Raw genomic sequence first — 21,296 nt, 5'->3', positions numbered from 1 at the left:
AAATGGGCTCTGAGATTTCGTGGAGCTCATATGGTTGACTGGAGACCATTTTAAAAGTTATGCTTAGCAGTAGTTTAACTTCACAGAATTGTAGTTGAAAAGCCCTCCTTCCATTCATCTGTCTTTATAAACAGCCTTCTGGTGATGCCAGTGCAAACTCGTGGCATATCTTTCAGTCTTGTTGGCACTATGGAATTGGTTTGGCTTGGAGCATTTGCCAGTCTCCGCAAGGACCCTCTGCATTCCTTAAAGACCTATTTACTATCTTGCTATTTATTTTTAAAGTCAGTTTAGCTAGTGGGCATTTCTATTTGTTTTACACTTCCAGTGCTTTTTCAAAACTGGTAGAATTCAGGGCCTTTAAGAAGCCCTATGATAGTACAGTGGGAAACAATGTACTGTTTTGTCAGATTTCCTGAGAAGAAATGGAATGAATTTTGTGTTGCCCCCTTTATAAGATTAAATAGCAATGCCTAACTGAAAAAAAATTAACTTTTTTGTTTATGTGCCAACATTCTTTAAACTGCACCTAAAGCTCTGTTGTGCTGCAAAATAAGGGGGCTTTCTGCGTATGGGACTCAATCTGCAGATTACATTCTTGAATAATTAAGTGTAATTCCCTTTCCACTTTTTCTTTATTAATCCAACTCAGCATTTTGTTTTTTCAAAAACTCTCCTTTAGTCAGACAGAAACAGGATGCTTAGGCTATTGCATTTACTCCATTGGCTAACGTGTACCAATACAAGGGAGATGGTGACAAAACACCTATTTGGGTAATGTTACTTAATCATTCAAAATGAGATGTAAATATGTGCTTAAAATCAAGTAGCGTTGTTCAAAACCCCTTGTCTGAGACCATATCCAACAATGCTGCCTTTCATAGTATGGGATGCTCTGAGTAGCCGGGCCTAATTTTGTTTGATCCTGCTGTCATCATGCATAGCATCGTCATAGCCTTTGTCATCACATTGTCTGTTGCTGATCTTTTGGTTATATTACAAAGGGGGAGAGGCTGGAGTGAAGTTACTCACTCACCAGAAGGAAGAGTATTAATTTCATTGCCCAACAGATGGAACCGAATTGAATGTTTTGTATGGAAGTCCTTCAACCTGAAAGGAAAGGAGGTGTACTCTTGCAACCTTGTGAGCCTGTGTTTTGGCACTTTGAAGCTAATGGTGGTATATGAGGTGTTTATCTAATCATATCAGGGCCCTCTGCAAGATGAGGGGTTGTTACAAATTATTTTGATATTTGAGTTTAGCATCTAAGAATAGTTCCATGTCACTTCCATTGAAATTGAAGTAAACTATGCACGGTTTATATAGACCTCTGTGATGGTCCTCCGCAGCAGCTTGTTTGTGATCAGTTGGAATATCAGTGATACTGAGGAAAAGGTTGAAAATGCCCGTTTCTCTGGCAGTAAGATCGACAATGGTGATAAAGCTTTGTGTAGCATGGACACGTGTTACAAAGGCACCTTTTCATGGGATGAGATGCCAAGTAGGATGTGATCCTAAAACACTAGTACTTGTAGAAAAGTTCAAGTAACACTTCTTTTTTTAATATTTTATACAAAAATGTAGACATCAGTGCTTGAAACCTGTGTCTTTTCTTAAAATTGATTGCATGCTTGGTGAAAGTAGCACAGTAGTTGCATGCTGTCTTCTGAGTACCTTGATAAGACTTCTGAGTAGTTGTGTTAAAAGACTGCAGTCAGATTGTGAATTCTCATAGGAAGTACAAGCCCTGGACTGTTAGTTTGAGATGTAGTCACTCACGTTACAAGTGTACGTGTTCTAGTCATCCCTTCCAACACCTAGGAATCCTATTATTTGTTTTGATAATGTTGGTGTTAGGTTTCCAAGTTCTGCTGACAGGATGTATGAATTTAGATTTCAAGGCAAATAGCTAGTCATAGCCTTCATATCTCTGTCTTATTTGTGGAGAGCTGTTCCTTCTTCTCACGATACCCTGTAGTACTGGGGAGAAAATTAAAAGTGACTGAGGCTAAACCTGGTTTGGATGCAGACAGTTATGACTACTATCTTGATTGTGCCAGTATTTTGTGATATGTTACATTTACACAGTTTTATGTCACAACTGTATTTTTTTATGATTGAGGAGGACTGATGTGCTGATACCAGTTGCTTAATGGACAATAATACTTGTATTTCGTAATTTGTTTAGTAAATTTGCCCTGAAGTATGCAGTTTTGAAAAAAATAGATAATAATTACGTTTGAAAGATAGTTTTGAAAGATGAAAAGAAAATTTTGAAAGAGGATCTTTTCTTTGAAGTGTAGTCATCAACCTTTCTATGTGGCACAATTGCAGCTTGTGTTCTGGAGAAGCAGTAATAATTGAAATGAATTTGAAATTGAAATGCAAATCCAGCATACAGTCAAGCCAAACTTAATGGTTGAAATAGTGCACTATTTGTCCTTTAGAATTAAGGAGGTACCCAAAAGTGGATGACTAATGGGTCTTCTGCGCTTTTGGGGGGGTTAAGGAGTCATTGTGACAGTTAATAGTTTGGGGTTTTGTTCTTTGTATTAACACTGGAAATGAAAAAAATCTTGAAAATAAAGAACAGGATGTTGAAATAAAAAAAAATTAACTACTGTCGAGCTGGTGTTTCTTGATGCTGGTGTACAACAAATCATGAGATCAGCAGACAAACTGGGGAGTAGTTCAGATAGTGTTTTGGTTCAGATTTCTTAAGGTGCGTGCCTCTGTTCATTTGTGAAGCTGTATATACACCCATATAATTTGACTTGTGGACTTTTAGTCATAAAATCTTTAATAACATTGTCAATATGCCTATATGCCTTGTATTGACCACCAGAGAAAGATATTAGGTAACAAAAATTAACATTTCGATAATAAGCCCACCTAAATACTGCATGGAGGACAGTCAAATGTGTTTTGTTAAGTGCTGTGGTGGCCAGGATCCATTGGCTGGGATCCACCTGAAAAATCAGATTAAAAGTTTCTGTGCTTGACAAATACAATGTCATTAGTTTAAAAATTCCCTGAAGGCTAGTATTGTAATCAGATGAGCCCAAAGCATGCAACAGTAAAATTCATTTTCTTCCAGGAATGATGAGCAGCATCTTTAAAAAAAGAAAACATTGACTGATCCTTGTCGGATAGACTAACCACAGTAAGAAAGAAGAGTTTGCCAGGAATGAATGTGGCAGCTGAAGCCACAGCACCTTACGGTGAGCGGATTGGATCAGCTGCAGCCTGGTGGGAAGCAGTGAGGTCTTTGAGGATCCTGCTGAAAGAACGCTCAAAAGTGATCATTCACTGGGTGCCCCATATCAAGGGCTTCACTAAATTGGATATTACAGATGCTGAGTATTGGCAAAATAGCAATAAAAAATTACAAAACCAGCAACTCTCTTTGGATCCTGATTGTCACAAAAAGGCATATGCCCATCTTTGTGTGATTCCTTAACTTTGCTCTCTCAAGAACATGTGAGCTTCATAGTGCTAGGCTACATTTCAGCTTCAAAAGGTGTGCTTGGTAAGCTGCGTGTTTTCTTTGTTTAAGATGCATTTTAAAAACAGCTAATCTGATTCGTTGATCTTGTTATTCTTCTGCTAGATTACCGATTTGAATCTGTTTTGAGCTGACAGTTTGATAAGAGTTATTTCTCCCACTAGAAATAACAAAGAGTAGAGATGGTAGATTTATCATCTCTTTAAAATGTAGCCATAGCTACATAAAAAACATGATTTATGCTTCTTGAGTCATTGCTCTAATAAAAATGTCTACATTGTCTTCATGAACATAAATATTGTTGTCAAGGAAATAATTTCCCAAATACTTGTATTGCATAGGAAAATTACGAATGTAACTGTGGTGGGCTCTCTGAGACTTGGAAAACTTTCATTGGGGTCAGTAAGACTATGGCTGTACCTGCTGCCTGAGCGGGCTTAGAGCCTGAACTTGAATGCTGTCCCAGGGTTGTGGCACTGTTTAATTGTTAATGGGGTCCTTGGCATGCTTTTGGCCAGTGTCAGCAGCCCAAACGAGGCACAGCTCTGGGAAAGCCATGGACCAGGGACTATCCCAAAATGGATTATGGATAAGACAGCCCCATTTTGTGAGAGAGGAGCATTTAGCATGTGTGCTGTACTACATGGCTTCAGCATCTGTTTCCTGGCCTGTTCTGCATACGAGTGCAGATGTAGCCATAAAGATGCTGTTGCGTGTTTTTGGATAAGAAGAAGCTCCAATTGCATGCTGTTTACCTAGAGAAAAGCAAGGAGCCACTGTCATTTATGAGAAAGCAACACTTAAGAAAGTTTACTGCATATTGTTGTTTCATATTTGTGTGTCTGTATAAAAAAAACCCCCACACACATTATTTCATGTAACAACTAGCTTCTTATGTTTTGAATAATGCCATGTTGCGTGATGTCCAGATTTTCCCAAAATGCTGTTAGGGTCTTGTAAGCATGTGTAGCAAAGTATCAGAACTAGAATGTCAGGGTTCATGGTTGTCTTACATGGTGTTTGTCTCAAATGTTCACCTAATAATCTCTGAGTGTGTGGATATGACACCATTTCTCTGCTTCATTTCCTAAAAGGTGTTTTGACCTTCTTAGAATGAAATAACTTCCAGCAAAATATAACTTAGACCTAGCTCAATGTTTATAAACACATTCTGTTAACCTGAGTAAGTGTGTATTATGAACTTGCTCTGAACCTGGGTAAGTATGTGTTGTGTTGGGCTGTTAAGTGTGACAGGTTGATATTTTTCATTATGAAACTATTGGTTAATGTAAAGAGCCACCCTAAACACCACGGTGCTGCTGCTCAGCAACTGTCAATTGTCACGCTCCTTAATGTTCCACAGAATTCCAACAATTTCCACTTCTTGCCTTAGTTTCAGTGTCACATGTTTAGTTACACTGAACAGTTTAGATGTGTTTTTGTTCCTGATACCAAAGATGTAGGGTTTTTTTTTTCCTCCTTAGACATTGTGTGAAACATACTGAATATTGTGAATTACGGAAGGCTGATTTTTCTAGAGTTGACTTATGCATACCTTTATAATAAATGGGTAAATAAAGTCAAATTGTCAGACTCGACGTTCTAAGAGGTGGACTAATCGCTGGTTTAAAATTTTACCCTTGATTTCCTTAATTGACTTTGGGTGGGTGTTTTTCGTTTGTTTACTGTATTGATGTGGGTGTTGTGTTAATTTTGCCATGTAGTCTTGAAAATAGTAATTTCCAGTGAGATCCTGTGTCTTTTAGAAACTGACTCACTGTTTTGGAAGAAATCTTTGCTTTTATGTTAAGTTGTTTCATTTCCTCAATACTGATACTGATACTGACTGTGTGCAAAGGCATAGACTTAAGTACTGAATTTCTAGCTAAGGTAAGTTAATAGGTAAAAGGCTTTGGCTTAGATACACTACAAAGAAGTCTGGTTTTGACTTATGTTGAACTTAAGACATGTTTGTCTCATCATGATAGGATAAATCACTAACTGAAACAATTAACTGCCAAGGCTTTACGAACATGAAGTTAGGAGGTTTTTAAAGCTTGCTTATGCAAGCCTCTTTTAAAGCTTGCTCATGCTTATCTCAGTTTGTAAAGAGTTTGAGGTACTATAGGTACAAAAAGTACGTTCAACACCTCTTGCCGTAAGCTTCATCAGTTGTCAGTTAGCTGTGTGGAGACAGCCTTTTATTAAGGGAAAAAAAAAGCTAACAAGTTTTGTTTCTTGCTTCTGTCGATAAATTTAATGTCTGTTACACTTCTTGATTATAAGTGGGTCGGGTAAATAAAGTCACTATAAGGAGGACTAATGCATGTATTTAATTTTTCTTTTTATTTTAATGGAAGAACTACCATGTGTTGGCACAAAACAAGTCTGTTTTAATCTTATGGCTTTTTTTCGTACTGTAAATTGGTCATTCCTACAGTGCTGTTTTTTTTTTTTAAGTGACAGTCCATTTTAAATCTGTTCATAGAAGAAAATTTAAGCCTCAGGTCTTGTGCATATCACTCTGTCTCCTTTCCAAGGTTTGTGTTGCTATTGTCACCATGTAAGTGCTTTTCTTTCCAATGCTTTGATAAAAATCACCCAAGCAAATGGGAGACTGCTGTGGAGGAACAAACCACAAGCATTGACAAACTCTCAAGTACTCAATCTGGAAAAATAGAAATACTTTTCCTCAAATTTTTCTTCTGTGTAGTTTCAGTTTTTTTGGTGAGGCTCTAATACATGCAAACTTTTCTGACAGATTAATGTGATTTTTAAATTAATGACATCCCTTTGTTAATGCGTAAGACAGTGTTGGCTATCTGTATATTAAACAAAGACTTTGTTAACTAACATATGCCTTGATTAACCACATGTGAAACATTTTTAAACAGAATAGAAACAATCTTTGTAAGTATAGATGACAAGGAGTTCAGTCTTCCAAACGCCTCAGAAATAAGAGAAGCCTGGAACACGTCGTATATCCGGATTTCATTTCCAAAGGAAAAACGTGCTGACTTAGTGTCTTAGCTGATTGTGTGTCATTTGGAAAACAAAAAGCAGTGTTGAAAGAGTAAAGGATTTAGCTTTCTACTGAATATTCACGAAAATAGCTTCGTGACTTGTGATGTAGGCTGTAAGTCAGCTGCAAGCCTTACTTGTCAAATAATTATTTTGATCTTAGTTTGCAACCCTAACATAAATTGATTAATGTTTACTCGTGTAAGCAGCCCCACGAAAAATCAATATCATAATCATTCCTTGTTAGTACAGAAACGGTTGTGAAGTCCCTCCCTGCCCCTGCAGTCTTGACTGCGGTGGGGGCAGGATGATTAGGATCCATACAGTATCACAACAGATTCTGATTGTGTGTCTTCTTGCTGTCGTGGTTGGCTTATCCTTTTGTTCCTCCTCTATCCAGAATACATTTTAAATGTAAACCTCATTCATTACTTCTTGGGAAACCGGTAATGAAGTCTTTTACTTTCAGATTGACAACCTAAGTCCAGTGCAGACTGTTGAAGCCTAGAAATTGTGTCTTCTAAGGGAGGAGAAACTAAGGGAAGTTTTGCATCCTGTGGAGAAAAAATGAGTCTTCTCAACTGAGTTCTGTACTTAACGATTTGAATACGGGAAGCTGGTCTTGTGTGTAATACTATTGTTATTTTTTGAATGTTTTCAAACTTAACTGAGGTTTACTGAAAAAGGAAACACTTGTAGGCCTGATTCCAGCTAATGTAAATGGGCATAACGCTTAAGTGGGCTACTGTGATTTACACTTCTTAAATCAGGCCAAGTACAGTTTAAGTTGTTAAGTGGATTAACAGAATGTAATCTGCTTTGATTGGTGTATCTGATCGTTTTTTTTCTTCGATCTGTGCAATGTACTAAGAAACTAGTTTAAAAACTTGGTGAAATGTAGTTTACTACAGAAGAATAGCAGAAGTATTGCGTGATACATTCACATTCCCTGTATATGGGGAAAAAGTTTTCTCATATGAATATCCTACTTTCCAAGTTACTCACTGGGTACCTGTATTACTGCACGTACTCTCTCATCTTTGTAAAACCTTAGATAGTTCAGTCTAACTGAACTTGATTGAAGACATTTTATGTCATTAAAATGTAAATGTAGGTAATCATACTTTGCATTTTTGTAGCTCTTCACTTAAAAGTTCAGTTCTTCTTGTTGTTAGTTACCTGGAATTAAAAATAGTCCATACGTGATCTCTAGAGCGTGAATATTCCAAGCTGTAGTTAGGTGCTACAGCCACGTTTTCATCTGCAGGTGATATTTTACTTGTTTATAGTTTGTATTAAATAGCGTGGCTAGAAATCTTACTGAGGTGAACAGAATATCACCTATTGTACAGTTAGCAGGAACTGAATGTGTAAGAGTGCAAACTGCTTTTTTTTTTTTGAAAGAAATATAGAGTAGATTTAAGTATTTATCCATTATTCATACACGGTGTCCTGGTTTTGGCTGGGATAGAGTTAATTTCCTTCCTAGTAGCTGGCATAGTGCTGTGTTTTGGATTTAGGATGAGAATAATGTTGATAACACACCGATGTTTTAGTTGTTGCTAAGTAGTGCTTACACTAGTCAAGAACTTTTCAGCTTCTCATGCCCTGCCAGCGAGAAGCTGGGAGGGGGCACAGCCAGGACAGCTGACCCAAACTGGCCAAAGGGCTATTCCATACCATGTGACGTCATGCTCAGTGTATAAACTGGGGGGAGTTGGCCGGGGAGCGGTGACCGCTGCTCAGGGACTGGCTGGGCATCGGTCAGTGGGTGGTGAGCACTTGCATTGTGCATCACTTATTTTGTATATTCTTTTATCATTATTATTTTCCCTTCCTTTTCTGTCCTATTAAACTATCTTTATCTCAACCCACGAATTTTACTCCCCCCCCCCCCCCCCCCCCCCCCCCCGATTCTCTCCCATCCCACTGGGGGTGGGGAGGAGCGAGCGAATGGCTGTGTGGTGTTTAGCTGCCTGCTGGGTTAAACCACAACACACAGAAAGAACCCAAGGAATAAAGAGTTACAAGTGTTTATAGCACTGCTCCTCTCGGACTGTGCAGGAAAAATTTTGTATAGGCATTTGCGGTGGAAAGAATGAGTCAGACTGTGAATTATCCCATAGGTGTGCCGTTCTGGCACAATGCAGTTAGCAAAGCCCAGGATTAACGCTGAAAGAACTGGGGATAAAATGCTCTTGTAAGGATTCAGGTATGGAACAGTCTTCCACATCAGATCAGTGAAATTTGAACTCCTACAAATGCTTCCAGACTTCTAGTTTTGAGAAAGCCCTTTTGTGACAAGTGATGTCTAAATGTGAAAAGCTTCCTCTTGCCGCCCTTATCTCGCTTTCAAAAAGCATGTAATAAAAAATGATACCCTAAACAGTGCTTTTGTTTCTTAAATGTGACAACCTCCATTAAATCTGTTAAGGACTTCACTATTGCTTTTGATTTACAAACACTGTAATATTGGTCTTGGTGATGGTATGAAACCCAAAAACTAGAGCATACATCCTTCTGTTTGCTGTTGAAACTTAGGAAAGTAACGCATCTCCAAAACACTATCAAGCTTCAGAAGTATCATACTTTCATAGAAATAATGTTCTATAAAGAGTTATGCCTGACTTACCCTGCAATTCTTGAGTGATAGTTCAACCATTATGGAATTGATTATTTTAAATTCAACTTGCTTATTGTAAGAGTCCAAGTGATTTTATGTAATATCAGATCGTGAGATTCTTTTCCCCCTAATTATCATTAGTGTGTGTTTAATGTGGCTTTTTAATTACAAAACCACAGAACTTTAATCAATTTAACCACAGAACAAGAACAATTTGAGTTTTAAGAATATATATCCTGAAATGTCATGTATCCATTATCTTTAAATTATTCTTTTGATTCCTTTCTTTGAAGTTTTCCTATCTTATCCTATATGTCCCAAAGCACTTTCTCTTCTGATTTCCTTCCTTCACTGATTCCCCCCTTCCCCCCCCCCATTAGTTTTGTCTTCAGGCATCTCTGCAGTTCTCTCACCACACTCATCCCTCCCCAGACCTCCAGTAATTTTGAATTTCTGCAGTTCTCTGCATACACATTCATTCTCATGGTCTTGGTCATCCTTTTCGTTCTTGTCCTTCCTGGTTTAGTAAGGTTGGGAGCCTGGAGAGTGCGATGAAGTTTGATTACCCTTGCATAGGGTAATAGAAAAAATGTTTTTTTTAAAAGGACGTATTCTAGCTGTTGGGGACAGCTCTGGAGACAACAGTGCTGGCCAACCATGAGACTGGCAAAATGTGAATTGAAAGGAGGGTTGTGTCCAGAAAATAGGGGATGTGATTAGGATTCAGCTCCCTCTCCCCTCTGCCTGGTCTGTAGCAGCTGCCTTGGGTCACCTTTTTATCAGTTGCTGAACTCTGCCAGTGCTCTAACTCTTCTTAAAGATACTGCATCTGAGAGACTGAAAGACCTTGCTGTCAAATTTTCTCCCATGTGTCAGGAAAGGGTGGCACATACTAGCTTTTGCTTTCACCTCCAACAGCTCTGGTGCATTGGCAGTGAGGAGGAACATTTACTTGAGGTTTTTTTTTCCTCTTTTCCTTAATGGAAGAGAGGGATGCTCTCTTCCAAAATATGCAACAAGGCAAATGGAGCAAGGAGTGATTGGGATCAATTTGCAAACTCATTTGCTGCGGGTATGCTTTTTTTTTTTGATAAGTTGGAGTGAGTTTTACTGGTTTTTTTAATAGAACTTAGCCATAAAAGATTAAGGTTAGTACACAGAATTTTTTTTAGTCTCTTCAAAAAATTAAAAATACAGTGGTATGCCCACACACAGAGTACTAATTTTAGGTTAAGATTTTTTTTAGCAAAATCGTGAAATTGTTAGAGCCATTTCTGAGCTGAGAACAAATTTGTAACATTTTTACAGTGTTTTCTGCATACAGTAATTTTGAAGCATCAGTCTGGAAGTGATCCATGATGCTTTATTAGGCTTTGAAAAGTAATTTTATCAGAAGCCAGGAGTGTGAGTAATAAGTAAATGTAAGTGATTTATACGTACCTATGCAGACATAAGTGTGGCAGAAATAGTTGCTGCATGTTAGTGGTGCTTCTAAGATTCCTGAATGATGAAAACCCTTTTCTGTTTCTTTTAGGACAGTGGTGCTTTAATTGCATCTGCTCTTGAAACTCCTTGACACAGGCAATTATATTTGTTTGAATTACTGGAAAAAATAATTCCTCTGGCACTTATTGATACCAAAATACTAAGGAGACATTATGATGTCCAGAAACCTTTTGTACTCTCATTTGCTTTTTTAGCTTTGAATGTTATGATTAGCATCAACACTTAGAAACTCCACATAGGCTAACTTCACTGTCATAACTGATCCTACTGAAATGTGTTTATGTCTAAAATTCTGAATTTTGATCCTTTTGGTTTTCCTAACTAATGGTCTTGTTGGAGTTGGTTGCTCACAGCAAAGAATTTAAAAAGCAGCTGTATAAGGATTTCCAGTCATTAACTTCTATCAGTGTCCTCCGTTCTTCTGGTCCCTGAATTCATATGTTGTCCTTTGACTGCGGTTGTCTCATTTGAGGCACAAAATTGTAGGCCATGCTCTTGAATTTCTGTTGTACTTGATGAGAATTTAGCATTGAGTAATGCCTACTGAGCTGCAGCTATGTTTTGCCCTGCAAAATAACATACCAGATGTATAATTCATAACAAGGAGATCAGTTAGTAAAATTAGAATACCCTTTCTTTTGGAAATCTGTGGAGGCAAACAAGCAGTTTCATGGGAGATGAGCCACTTTTGCAAAATCAAAGGCACAAGTCACAGTTTCATTGTAAATATTTGGTATAGCTTGGTACTTAACACTGTGTTGCTCTACAGTCATACTCAGTTGCCAATTAACAGCTTATTTTCACTGTTATTAGCACGTTCAGAAGAAAGCTCGACTCTATGGGAAGAGGAGGAGAAAAAAATATGCATGTCAAAATGCAATTAAATATTTAGCCGTAATTATTTTGTCTGGAAAAGACTCTGGGAAATTGTAAGCTATGTGTTGGATGTGTATCCATCACTAGTTGTACAAACCAGCAGTATATGACTGTAAAAGTGTTGTAAGGTGGAAGGCAAGTTAACCTGTATAAATGCAGTGCATTACAAGAAATTGTAAGAGGGAATTTATGTAAAATAATTTTCCTTTAAGAAAGGAAAAAGAAATGGTGTAATAAACACCATAGGCATTCCGACTCTGGCTTTGATGCACTTTTCAGGAAAAAATTGGTTTTAATTCAAGTACCCAGACTTGTAGGGCTACGTAGCTGAACTTTGTTTCGTGAAATGAAAGCAATCTTAAACAGTTTTAAAATATATTTCTGATATAATTGATCTTCAGGCATGAGAGAAACTGCAAAGCAAAAGTTAAATTTAATGTGTGATTCTGACAGAAAGGTATCAGACATGGGAGGGTATTGCACACTTAATTTTGAACCATATCTCTCAGACTTTTCCCCTCATTTTCTTATGGACCTTGCAGCCAGAGGCTTAGTGCAGGACTGGGGTTCTGCATAATATTTTTTATTAAAAAATGTGTCATGTACTTTATCAGCCTTCAAAAAACGTAGTTACTTCTGTGGTAGAAATGTGGGACTGAAAATTGGTGGCATTATGGCAAACTCTGTCCAGAAGGAAAGAAGATACTGTCCTTGTCCTGAAAAAAGTTGCCGAAGAATTGTGGACCAAATTTGAACGCTAAGCAAGAAACCTGACTGTGTTTTATAGTGGAGTATATTTAAGACCTGAACTGTTTTGAAGGTGAAATCCCAAATAATTCAAGTATTGAAGCATGTTTTTCAGTCCAGTTTGGCAGAATGCTGAAGTGCCTGCTTAATTTCCATAGATGCTTAATCAGATGCCTGGGGGAGGGCTGCAGTTCCAGATGTTGAGAAATTTAAGTCAGACTCCTTCCTCTTTTGAAAATCAGCTCTATTTTTACAAAATAGAATCCCTAGATTATCTTTTAAAAGCAGGTTCTTATAAGGATTTTTTTTTTTTTACCCTGGAGAAAAGGTTTTAGATCAAAAAAGATGGAGAATTTCCTGTTGCAATGGAGAAATATGAGTTTATGGATGAAATGAATACTAGAGCTTCCCATCTTTGAAATTGCTTTTGAAGACAAACACAAATATGTTTAGTGTGTTATTACTCAGAATATTATTCTACCTGTTATTTTCTTGTTGTTTGCTGTAGATCACTGTGTTTAAATGCTAATATTTTGTCCAGGTTAAGCTTTATTCGTATTACATGTGCAATTTTTGATTGACTCATGCCTTATGTGTAACTCTGAAGATAAGTGAAATGCAGGTGAATGCTCTTTTTTGTGATTTTGTAGTATTTGGGGTCTAATGGGATTACTGGGGCTTTAGCCTGATCTGCAAATCAGTAAAGCAGTGTCAATTTGGTTTCAGGCAGGTAATATACTGACCACAGTGGCATTAGACTGAATAGCTGTGTAGTTAGAAACTAGAAGAAACAGTGTGGTCAGTAATGCTCAGGGCCTATTTGTTAAGCGTGATGTCATCAGACAACCCATGTAACAGAGAAAAGCAAAATAATCCTTTATTCCACTCCCTGCTCCCTAGCCAAAACACACGCAAAAATGCAAAAGAAAGATCTAACAGTCTAACTGGATGAAATAATCTGTTCCTACATCAGATTTGGTGATCTGCTTTACTTCAGTCAAGTGATCCGTGTTTATTTATATGTTTGTTTAAAGCATTCTGCAGGTCATCTGGGAACGTTTTTCTAAGGAATGTGGTTTGGGTATTAAAAGGTACCTTCTTCTCCCTGTGGCTTACAAAGAACGAGTAAAGAAAAATATTTGTAGATCAAGAGATGCAGACTCTAGAAATAAATGCTGTTCATTTCACAACCTTTATATAAATTCTTCCAGAGATAAATTAAAGCCTTCACTTTACAAACATATCATGTGACACAGGTTCTGCCTGATGGTAAAGCTTTGTGTTTTTGCCCTCCATCTTTCCCAGTAAACTGTTCCAAGGTTCAGCTGCAGTCACTGCTAGGAAATTGCAGACTGTTTCAAGGTTGAATTGATCTAGCTTTAATTGTTAGCTGCTGGATCCTATTGCGTTAGTATCAGCAAGGTTGAAAAGGTCTTGCTACCAGATCTCCTCAGTGAGCAAGTGCTTATGTCTGGTGATCAAATGACCTCTCAGTCTTCATTTAGCTGACATAGACAGGGCTCCCTAAGACTTCAAAAATGGAAAAAGTAGATGGGAGAGGAAAATAAATGGCGAATGATAAGAACGTAGGAGGTAAAGCAAATAAGATGACGTTTATGAAACATTTCCCTCTTCAGAGACAGAAAAATTGTCTGAGAAAATTTGAGTAGACCTTTAGGTCCTTTCCCAGGTCCTTGAAGTCCTTCACAACACGTGAAACGGTGCCTGGCGTGGCCAGTGGTGCCAGTGTGGATCTTGGCCAAGCACTGCATTGCAATTTTCAGTGGCTGCCTTTAAAGCAATTACCATAAAACAGGAAGGTGTTAATACAAACTTATAGCTTGGCTGAGACACTGGGAATGATGCTTCTTAGAATTAGTATTTAGGATATTAATCCACATGTTCCATTAAGAAAAACAGAAGAAATCTCATATCCAGTATATAAAAATGTTTAAACACTTTTTCCCCTCCAACATTACTGACTTGCCATTTACATCTGGATCCAGTGTTGATTTAAGCTCTAATTTTGGGACCACTTTTGTGCAAATTTCCGTTACATTCCTTATGGATGCACAGAGTCTGCTTGCACAAAAAGAGCTGCAATGTTGTAATCCTTTAAATTTAAGGACTTGTAAGGTAACAGAGGAAGGGCTAAGAATAGCAATAGGAAAATGGTGATTGAAGGTTGCTACTACCAGAACCATTCATCCGGCCTGCAGCCCACTCTCTGTGTGCTCTACAGCTGTGCCAGAAAATATGCTGCATGAATAATTTGGACAGTTGTGGCCTGTTCCCTATTTCTTGGCTCAACTTCAGAACGAATCAGGAGGTGTGCATGTGCACATGCTGTCTGGCAAAATACCCTTTTCAGAAGTGTTGGGGGAGGGCACGTAACCCAGTAATGTGTGTGTACAGATTTTGGTGCACACATACAAGTCCAAGGGACAGAGAGGAGATGCAGAATCTGGTCTTCCATTGACACTGGAAGAATCTCGGATGTCTTGCCTGGTCAGGAAGACTGGGTATTCTTCTGCTGAGTACAGATCAAAACTCTTTCTAGTCTTGTTGGATGAGTTAATACACAGCTTCTGGGGAGGTGAGATGCAGGATTTGATGGGAGAATTCTCCAGCCTGTGCCATGCAGGGAGGCAGATTAATTAGACTGAATTCTGTTGTCAGAAGCTAATTGTGTGGCAGTTGCTACGTCTTCCAGGATCAGGACCTGTGTATGGCCTTTGTACAGTTTTCAAGTGTTGTCATGTGTCTTTTTCCCATGTTTTAAAATTTATTTACTGCATTCCTCTATTTTCCGTGTCATTCCTTCTACTAGCTTTCCTTTTGTGTCCGTTTAGCTTTTGCCAGTTATTATTAGCTCTGATCCCCTTGATGTAACTTTTTTTTCATTTGAAAAAAATGCAACTCGGCTGATGATATCTGGAAGCAAGCCAGTAGCAGCTAAAGAACGAGTGGAAACAAAGTCTGCCAAAGTTTCCTCATTTTAGATGAAACTGCCTGACTTGGATCTCATCAGTTTGAATTTTTCTTTTCTTTGATTTTGACTGTAAGGTGATATTGGTGATGATGTCCACACAACCACCAGCCTCTCACATACCTGCTTTTCCTTGGCCTATGTGATTATTGGCACACCAGTTGATGCTGTAACCCTGTAGAATCATAGAATCATTTAGGTTGGAAAAGACCATTAAGATCATCAAGTCCAACCGTTAACCTAGCACTGCCAAGTCCACCACTAAACCACGTCCCTAAGCGCCACATCTACACGTCTTTTAAATACCTCCGGGGATGGGGACTCAACCACTTCCCTGGGCAGCCTGTTCCAATGCTTGACAACCCTTTCAGTGAAGACATTTTTCCTGATATCCAATCTAAACCTCCCCTGGGGTAACTTGAGGCTGTTTTCAATTGTCCTATCCCTTATTACTTGGGAGAAGAGACCGACACCCACCTCACTACAACCTCCTTTCAGGTAGCTGTAGAGGTCTCCCCTGAGCCTCCTCTTCTCCAGGCTGAACAAGCCGAGTTCCCTCAGCCGCTCCACATCAGACTTGTGCTCTAGACCCTTCACCAGCTCTGTTGCCCTTCTCTGGACACACTCCAGCACCTCGATGTCCTTCTTGTAGTGAGGGGCCCAAAACTGAACGCAGTATTTGAGGTGCGGCCTCACCAGTGCCGAGTACTGGATCCCCAGTGCTTAAATGAATTCATGCTGTCTTCACTCATGTTAGGTGTCTTGTGTTAATGCTGCGTCACCCTAAGAAAACAAAAATTACACAACACTGAAGGGAAGAAAAAGCCTTTCTTTTTTTTCTGTGTGGTTTTGTTGTGTAAATAGTATGGTAGTGCAGCACTGCTGAAATTAAGAGTTCTTTGCTGATTTGTTAAATATATCCTAAGCTCATTTTAGTTCAAGTCAACAAGTATGCATATGTTTGGTGTAGAGCTGGTTAATGAGTGGAAAGTGAGTGTGTTGGGAAGGCAGGCCATGGAACTGGCAAGCTTCTCCCTTGCTCCAAGACACGCCACATCACAGGGTGAAGGCAGGCTGTCTGTTGGATATATTTGCCTCAGAGACAGTAGTGGAGCAGTAGAAGCAAACACTGTTAATAGTATTAACTTTGTATTTTATACTGGTACTGTATTTGTATATACTATGCAAAATAAGAGGCTCCATGTTTTTAGGAAATTCCAAAGGTATCAGGAAATTTGATGGACGTGTAGCTCAAGGAAGCTTTGTTAGCTGAAAGCAATGGTTTTTCTTGAATGGGAGGAGTCCTTGGTGTTTGTAAGTCTTGTGAATTTTCTATTTTTTACTAATTGGCCATCCAATAGGGAAAATGGATGTCCTTCAAAGTACTGTATCAGCTAATTCAGTTCAGAGAAAGTCATCTTTGTCTCTTACTGCTTTGTTTTCAGTGAAATGCAAATTGGCTTTCAGGTTGAAGATAATACCATAGCTATATTGCAAATAGGATATATGTAGTAAAGAATATGAATGTGTATTATTAAATAAACGTAAAGCTTTGGTCTAGGAGGAATTTTGACTCAAATTGTGTATAAGTATTACAATGAAATGCAGATGAATGTGAGATTTAACTCAGGTTTAAGCTCTAGAAACATTTAACTAGGCTTAAAAATTCAGTGATTTTTAAAGGTTAAGTGAAATGTGTATAGCTTTACACTAATGAGCTGTATAATCAATGTGTCAGAGTTTCTTTTACTTTCTTCTGGCATCACTCCTGGTTTGTCAGGTTTCTTTTCTTGCGTGGAGAAATTCAGGACCAGTGTCTAAGGATTAACAGAAGTTTTGGATAATTCATTAGTCTCATAAAAAGGGCATGCTCCAGGAATTGGCAATTGAGTTAATTTCTTGAAATTACGATGTTGGGAGATATCAGACTAATGAATATATTCCGTATCATTGTAAAGATAAACTGAAACCCTGATTAGCTTTGAACTGTTGTGTAAGAAAATATACTTGCATGAAGGGAGGGGAGGTGACCTATCTCTTTTAAAACTCCCAGTAAAACTGGTTTTGCTGCGTAGTTGTTCCTACTGGAGGATTCTGAATCTGGGATTAATGATCACCGACATGGATTAACTAAATATTGGGGTCTTTTCAGGCCTGAAAACTGCGGAAAAGACCTGCATGTGTTTTCTTTTTTGTGTCGTCCCCCCCCCCCCCCTCCCCCCGGTGAGGAATGATGTTTAACTATATGCTCCTGATTGTAGTTCATAGTAAATTCATGAGAGTTTCAGTAACAAGACCAGACAGTGAATCAAAAACATTACTTGTGTTGGGTTTGGCTTTTGCTGCTGCCAGTGATGTGGCTTCTAATCCTTCAGAAAAGATGACTTCTGCTTCTTTTATCACCGAGATATCAGATAATTGTTTCTGTCCAGATCTCTCTTCATTTTCTATCTGCTTCCTTTCATTGAATGAAAATCTATATTAACCCTCGCTGCATGTTATATTAACTTTTATTTGATACTGGTTTTTGATTTTGTAGATGTTTGCAATTCTGTGGCATTGCTCTGATTTCTCAGCTTTTTACTTCAGCATTTGTTGAGGCTAGTGGATAATGGTAGTCTTGCAAGCACAGCTTCAGAGTCTATACAACATATAGTGAATTAGAGCTTGACCTAGAACAGTACCCTTTATCCTGAGGAAAGGACTTAAATACTGGTTTGCGGAGCTGAGAATACTGTATTCTGAATCCAAATTTGCTGGCTGACTCTTGTCTACCATTTTCTACATTCCTTCCAATCCGAATTTCAGCTTTAACTATATACATCTTAATTTGGGTACCCACTGCTCGCTGACCAACCCCCTTTTCTTCCTATACGTGGATAATTCCTGGATCATTTCCCATTAAAGTTTTGTTCCCTGATCCAAGCAGTGAAATTTTAAGTCCCAAGTTTTCTGTTCTGGAAGTCTGTGCATTCTCTCACTGCTGGCATAACCCCTTCACTGTACTGCACAGATCCTGCACCACTGCAATTTGTGGGGCATCCTTGCCATCAACATAAATAATCCCAGTTTCATTGTTTGCTAGGATAAGAGGCATTTGTTTTGTGGAGTACTGGTTGTATGATGCTTATAGTAGCATGGGTGCTTCTTGGTGAAAGAGTGTATTCCTTTGCAATACTGGGTAAGCTTTTAAGAGAGTTGTTATTAATTCTTTAACAAATAAGAAGCTACAGGATTAAAAATCTTGAAAATATATGCCTGTCTTCTTCATGGGAATGAGTTTCATCCTGCCTAACTAGGCAAGAATTACCTCCTCAAGTCCCTCCCAACCTGGATTGTGCTGTGATTCTATTAAGGATGCAGAAGAATAAGCCTTCCACAAATAAAATTTAGGAAAGGCAACAGAGGCTGGTTTATGCAATATGTATGACTAGCCTAGCACTTCTGTCTCCAGGGTGGCCTTATTCGTGAATCTTCACGCATCCTCTTTTATGTAAACGGGCTGCACAACTGGCGTTTAGTATTGCATGGCTGATGTATTAAATAAGGAGACAGTACTTCAGCGTATCGTGTAATATTTTTTGTTATAGGGAGAAGATACAAGAAAATAAGGGGATAGGTCCTCAATCTAGAAAAATAGAATGGTAGAAGGCAGAAGGGAGGAAGAGGATATGAATGGATTCTACAAGACATAACTTTTAAAGTTTTTACAAAAATAAACATTTCCTCAGATTCTAAGATGCTCTTGGCCTTTCCTAAGCTTACTGAACACTAGGGAGCTGCTAAGCAGTTCAAGACGAAAAAAAGTGCTCGTGCAGTGGTAAGAGGGCAAGGTTGGCCTTTCTGCATTTTTAGCTGAACACTGTCAGTTCAGAGCAGGATAGTTAGAGCCATTCTTCAGGCATACGTAGGGCTCTGCTCTGGCAGACCTGTGGAGAAAAGATGTCAAATCCTACCTTGGATCAATATACATAAGTTCCCACTGACTTCCTGAGAGCCCAGTGCTTTCTAAAACGCAGGCTCTAGCAAATTGGACATTGTTTTGAGATTTTGCTGTGCTGTTGATCTGCCAGCTGCTTCTCGTTTTGAGATTTATTTTCTCTCTCTTTTAATTCCATTTTGTTTACCTTCTTCAGGGCAGGAATTGTTTCTCTCTCTGTCCAGGCAGAGCACCTTGCTTGATCCCTGCTTTGGGGACCTTGCTCAGTATCTTGACACATGAATACCCCCGGGCAGATGCTTGGAGGGTACCTGGAGCTTCGCTGTTTTATCTCTGAAGTGTCAGAATGATTTCCCCCCCCCCCCCCCCCCCAAGTCCGTTAAAGTTGGATAGACCAATCTAAATTGAGTGTAGCCTTCCATGAGGAAATCCAAATAAGAAGCTTCTCAAAGTTGATGCTTATGGATGTTTCCAGTCAATAATGATTTTGTTTGACAGGGATTATTTTGTAGTGCAGACTCTCTCTTCCCAAGCATCCAAAACATCCTGGGCATCCAGGTTTTGACTTCTACCTGTTAGAGAACATGGTTGGGTTTTTTATTTAATTTTTTTTTTTTTTTAAGTTTGCTCCCACTGCCCAGGCTGCTGCCATCATACTTCTGTCACCGTAAGGGATGTCAAAGTAAGGGATGTTTTCCCTGTTTTTTCTGGCTGCAGGCTAAGTGAAGGCTTGTGTGCAATCCCACAGTTCTGTGGTAATTGTGCCACTTTCAGAATGTATGTGGGTTAGCAAATTTTGGAATAGCTTTGCAATCAGAACAGAAATCAAAACTTGAGGGTTGGATTCTTTCCTACATTTTTACCATTGTTACAACAAATGAAGCTTGAGACACACAAAGAGCAAAGTCTGTCATGACAGTTCTGTATAAACAAGTAAGTTTACCTTTGCAAACATGGAAAAATAAAGAGATTATGCTATAAAAAATTGCACTTCTGAAAGCTTGATGACTTTAACTAGTGCTGAAGAAGTCTAATCCACTTGTGTAGTATATGCGCACTTTGTTTTTTGAGTCTAAACAGTTTAGGATTTCACAAGTGAGGTTTCCATGTCAGTGGTTTGAGAGTGCAGGTATACTGTGGAAAGAATGTCAATGGAGAGCAGGAGTCATTTCTCAAACAAAACCTGACAGTTTCTTCGTGACTCCCATTGTTTTGTGGACATCATGCTGAGCAGCTCTAGATATGAATTCTGACCTGCAGTAAACTATGGCATATCCAAGCACTAGAAAACAGGTCATTCTCACAAAGGTAAAAGGTAAAGTACCAGGTCCTTATCATGTATAAACTGGCATAGCTCCTTGGAAAATCAGTTAAGCTAACCTTGGTTTATGCCAGCATACATATTATCAGAATATGGCTAAGAAGTGTTCTTACAAATTTTATATAAAAATAATTTTCAAGGTGAATGGGAAGTTACTGTATATTATATATACTTAATCTACTTAGATCAGTCCATAAAGATTCTAGTTTTCTTCATTGAGAGTTCATCAGTAATCATGAATGTCACACAAGTAACACCTTTTAATTTGCTTTCAGGGTATGATACTATTGTATGCTGTGATTTTGCATATACAGGGCTCCTCTAAATCCAGGTTTTACAATATTATAAATCTGATTTTAAATTATGAATTTTATTGTGTTGATATAGGTGATGTTGGCGAGTGTAATATTTTGTCTTTATAGATTTGGATTTTTAATATATGAAGGAAAACAAAAACCTGACAATCATAGAATTATAGTAATAATTTCATAATTCCGTAGTGTTTCATGTTGTTAGAGGCCTTAGAAAAGTACCAGCAAAAGAAGCACAAAGAAAAACCTACAGGAAATGAAGGGGGAGATGAACTATAGAATATAATATATTAAATAAAAGAATACTATGCAAGGTCAAGGATTGTTACTATATTGCAATAGTGTTAGCCTGTAACTATTGTTATCAGTTTTTCTTGCTTGTCAGCAGAGTTCCTCAGTTTCACCTTTTGATTTTGAACATTTTGAATTAAATTCATTTTATTCAGACATCTCTCAT

General features: G+C 38.3%; 1 protein-coding gene across 3 annotated transcripts in view; it reads left to right on the top strand.

Annotated features, from left to right (window-relative positions):
- HECW2 (HECT, C2 and WW domain containing E3 ubiquitin protein ligase 2) overlaps positions 1 to 21,296 on the top strand; it is a 175,675-nt gene that overhangs the window by 1,645 nt on the left and 152,734 nt on the right. The window contains exon 1 of one of the 3 annotated variants that reach the window (XM_076342259.1): positions 3,175 to 3,221. The exons of the other annotated variants lie outside the window; for them this stretch is intronic. The gene's annotated coding sequence lies outside the window, so the exon portion shown is untranslated. Of the gene's footprint in view, positions 1 to 3,174; positions 3,222 to 21,296 lie in introns of those variants that run through there. 3 annotated transcript variants of the gene reach the window in all.

The sequence above is a fragment of the Aptenodytes patagonicus genome, chromosome 6 (assembly GCF_965638725.1).
Source record: "Aptenodytes patagonicus chromosome 6, bAptPat1.pri.cur, whole genome shotgun sequence".
Lineage (NCBI taxonomy): Eukaryota > Metazoa > Chordata > Aves > Sphenisciformes > Spheniscidae > Aptenodytes > Aptenodytes patagonicus.
The sequence above is the reverse complement of the archived record's forward strand: the minus strand, read 5'-3'. Positions and strand labels throughout refer to the sequence as shown.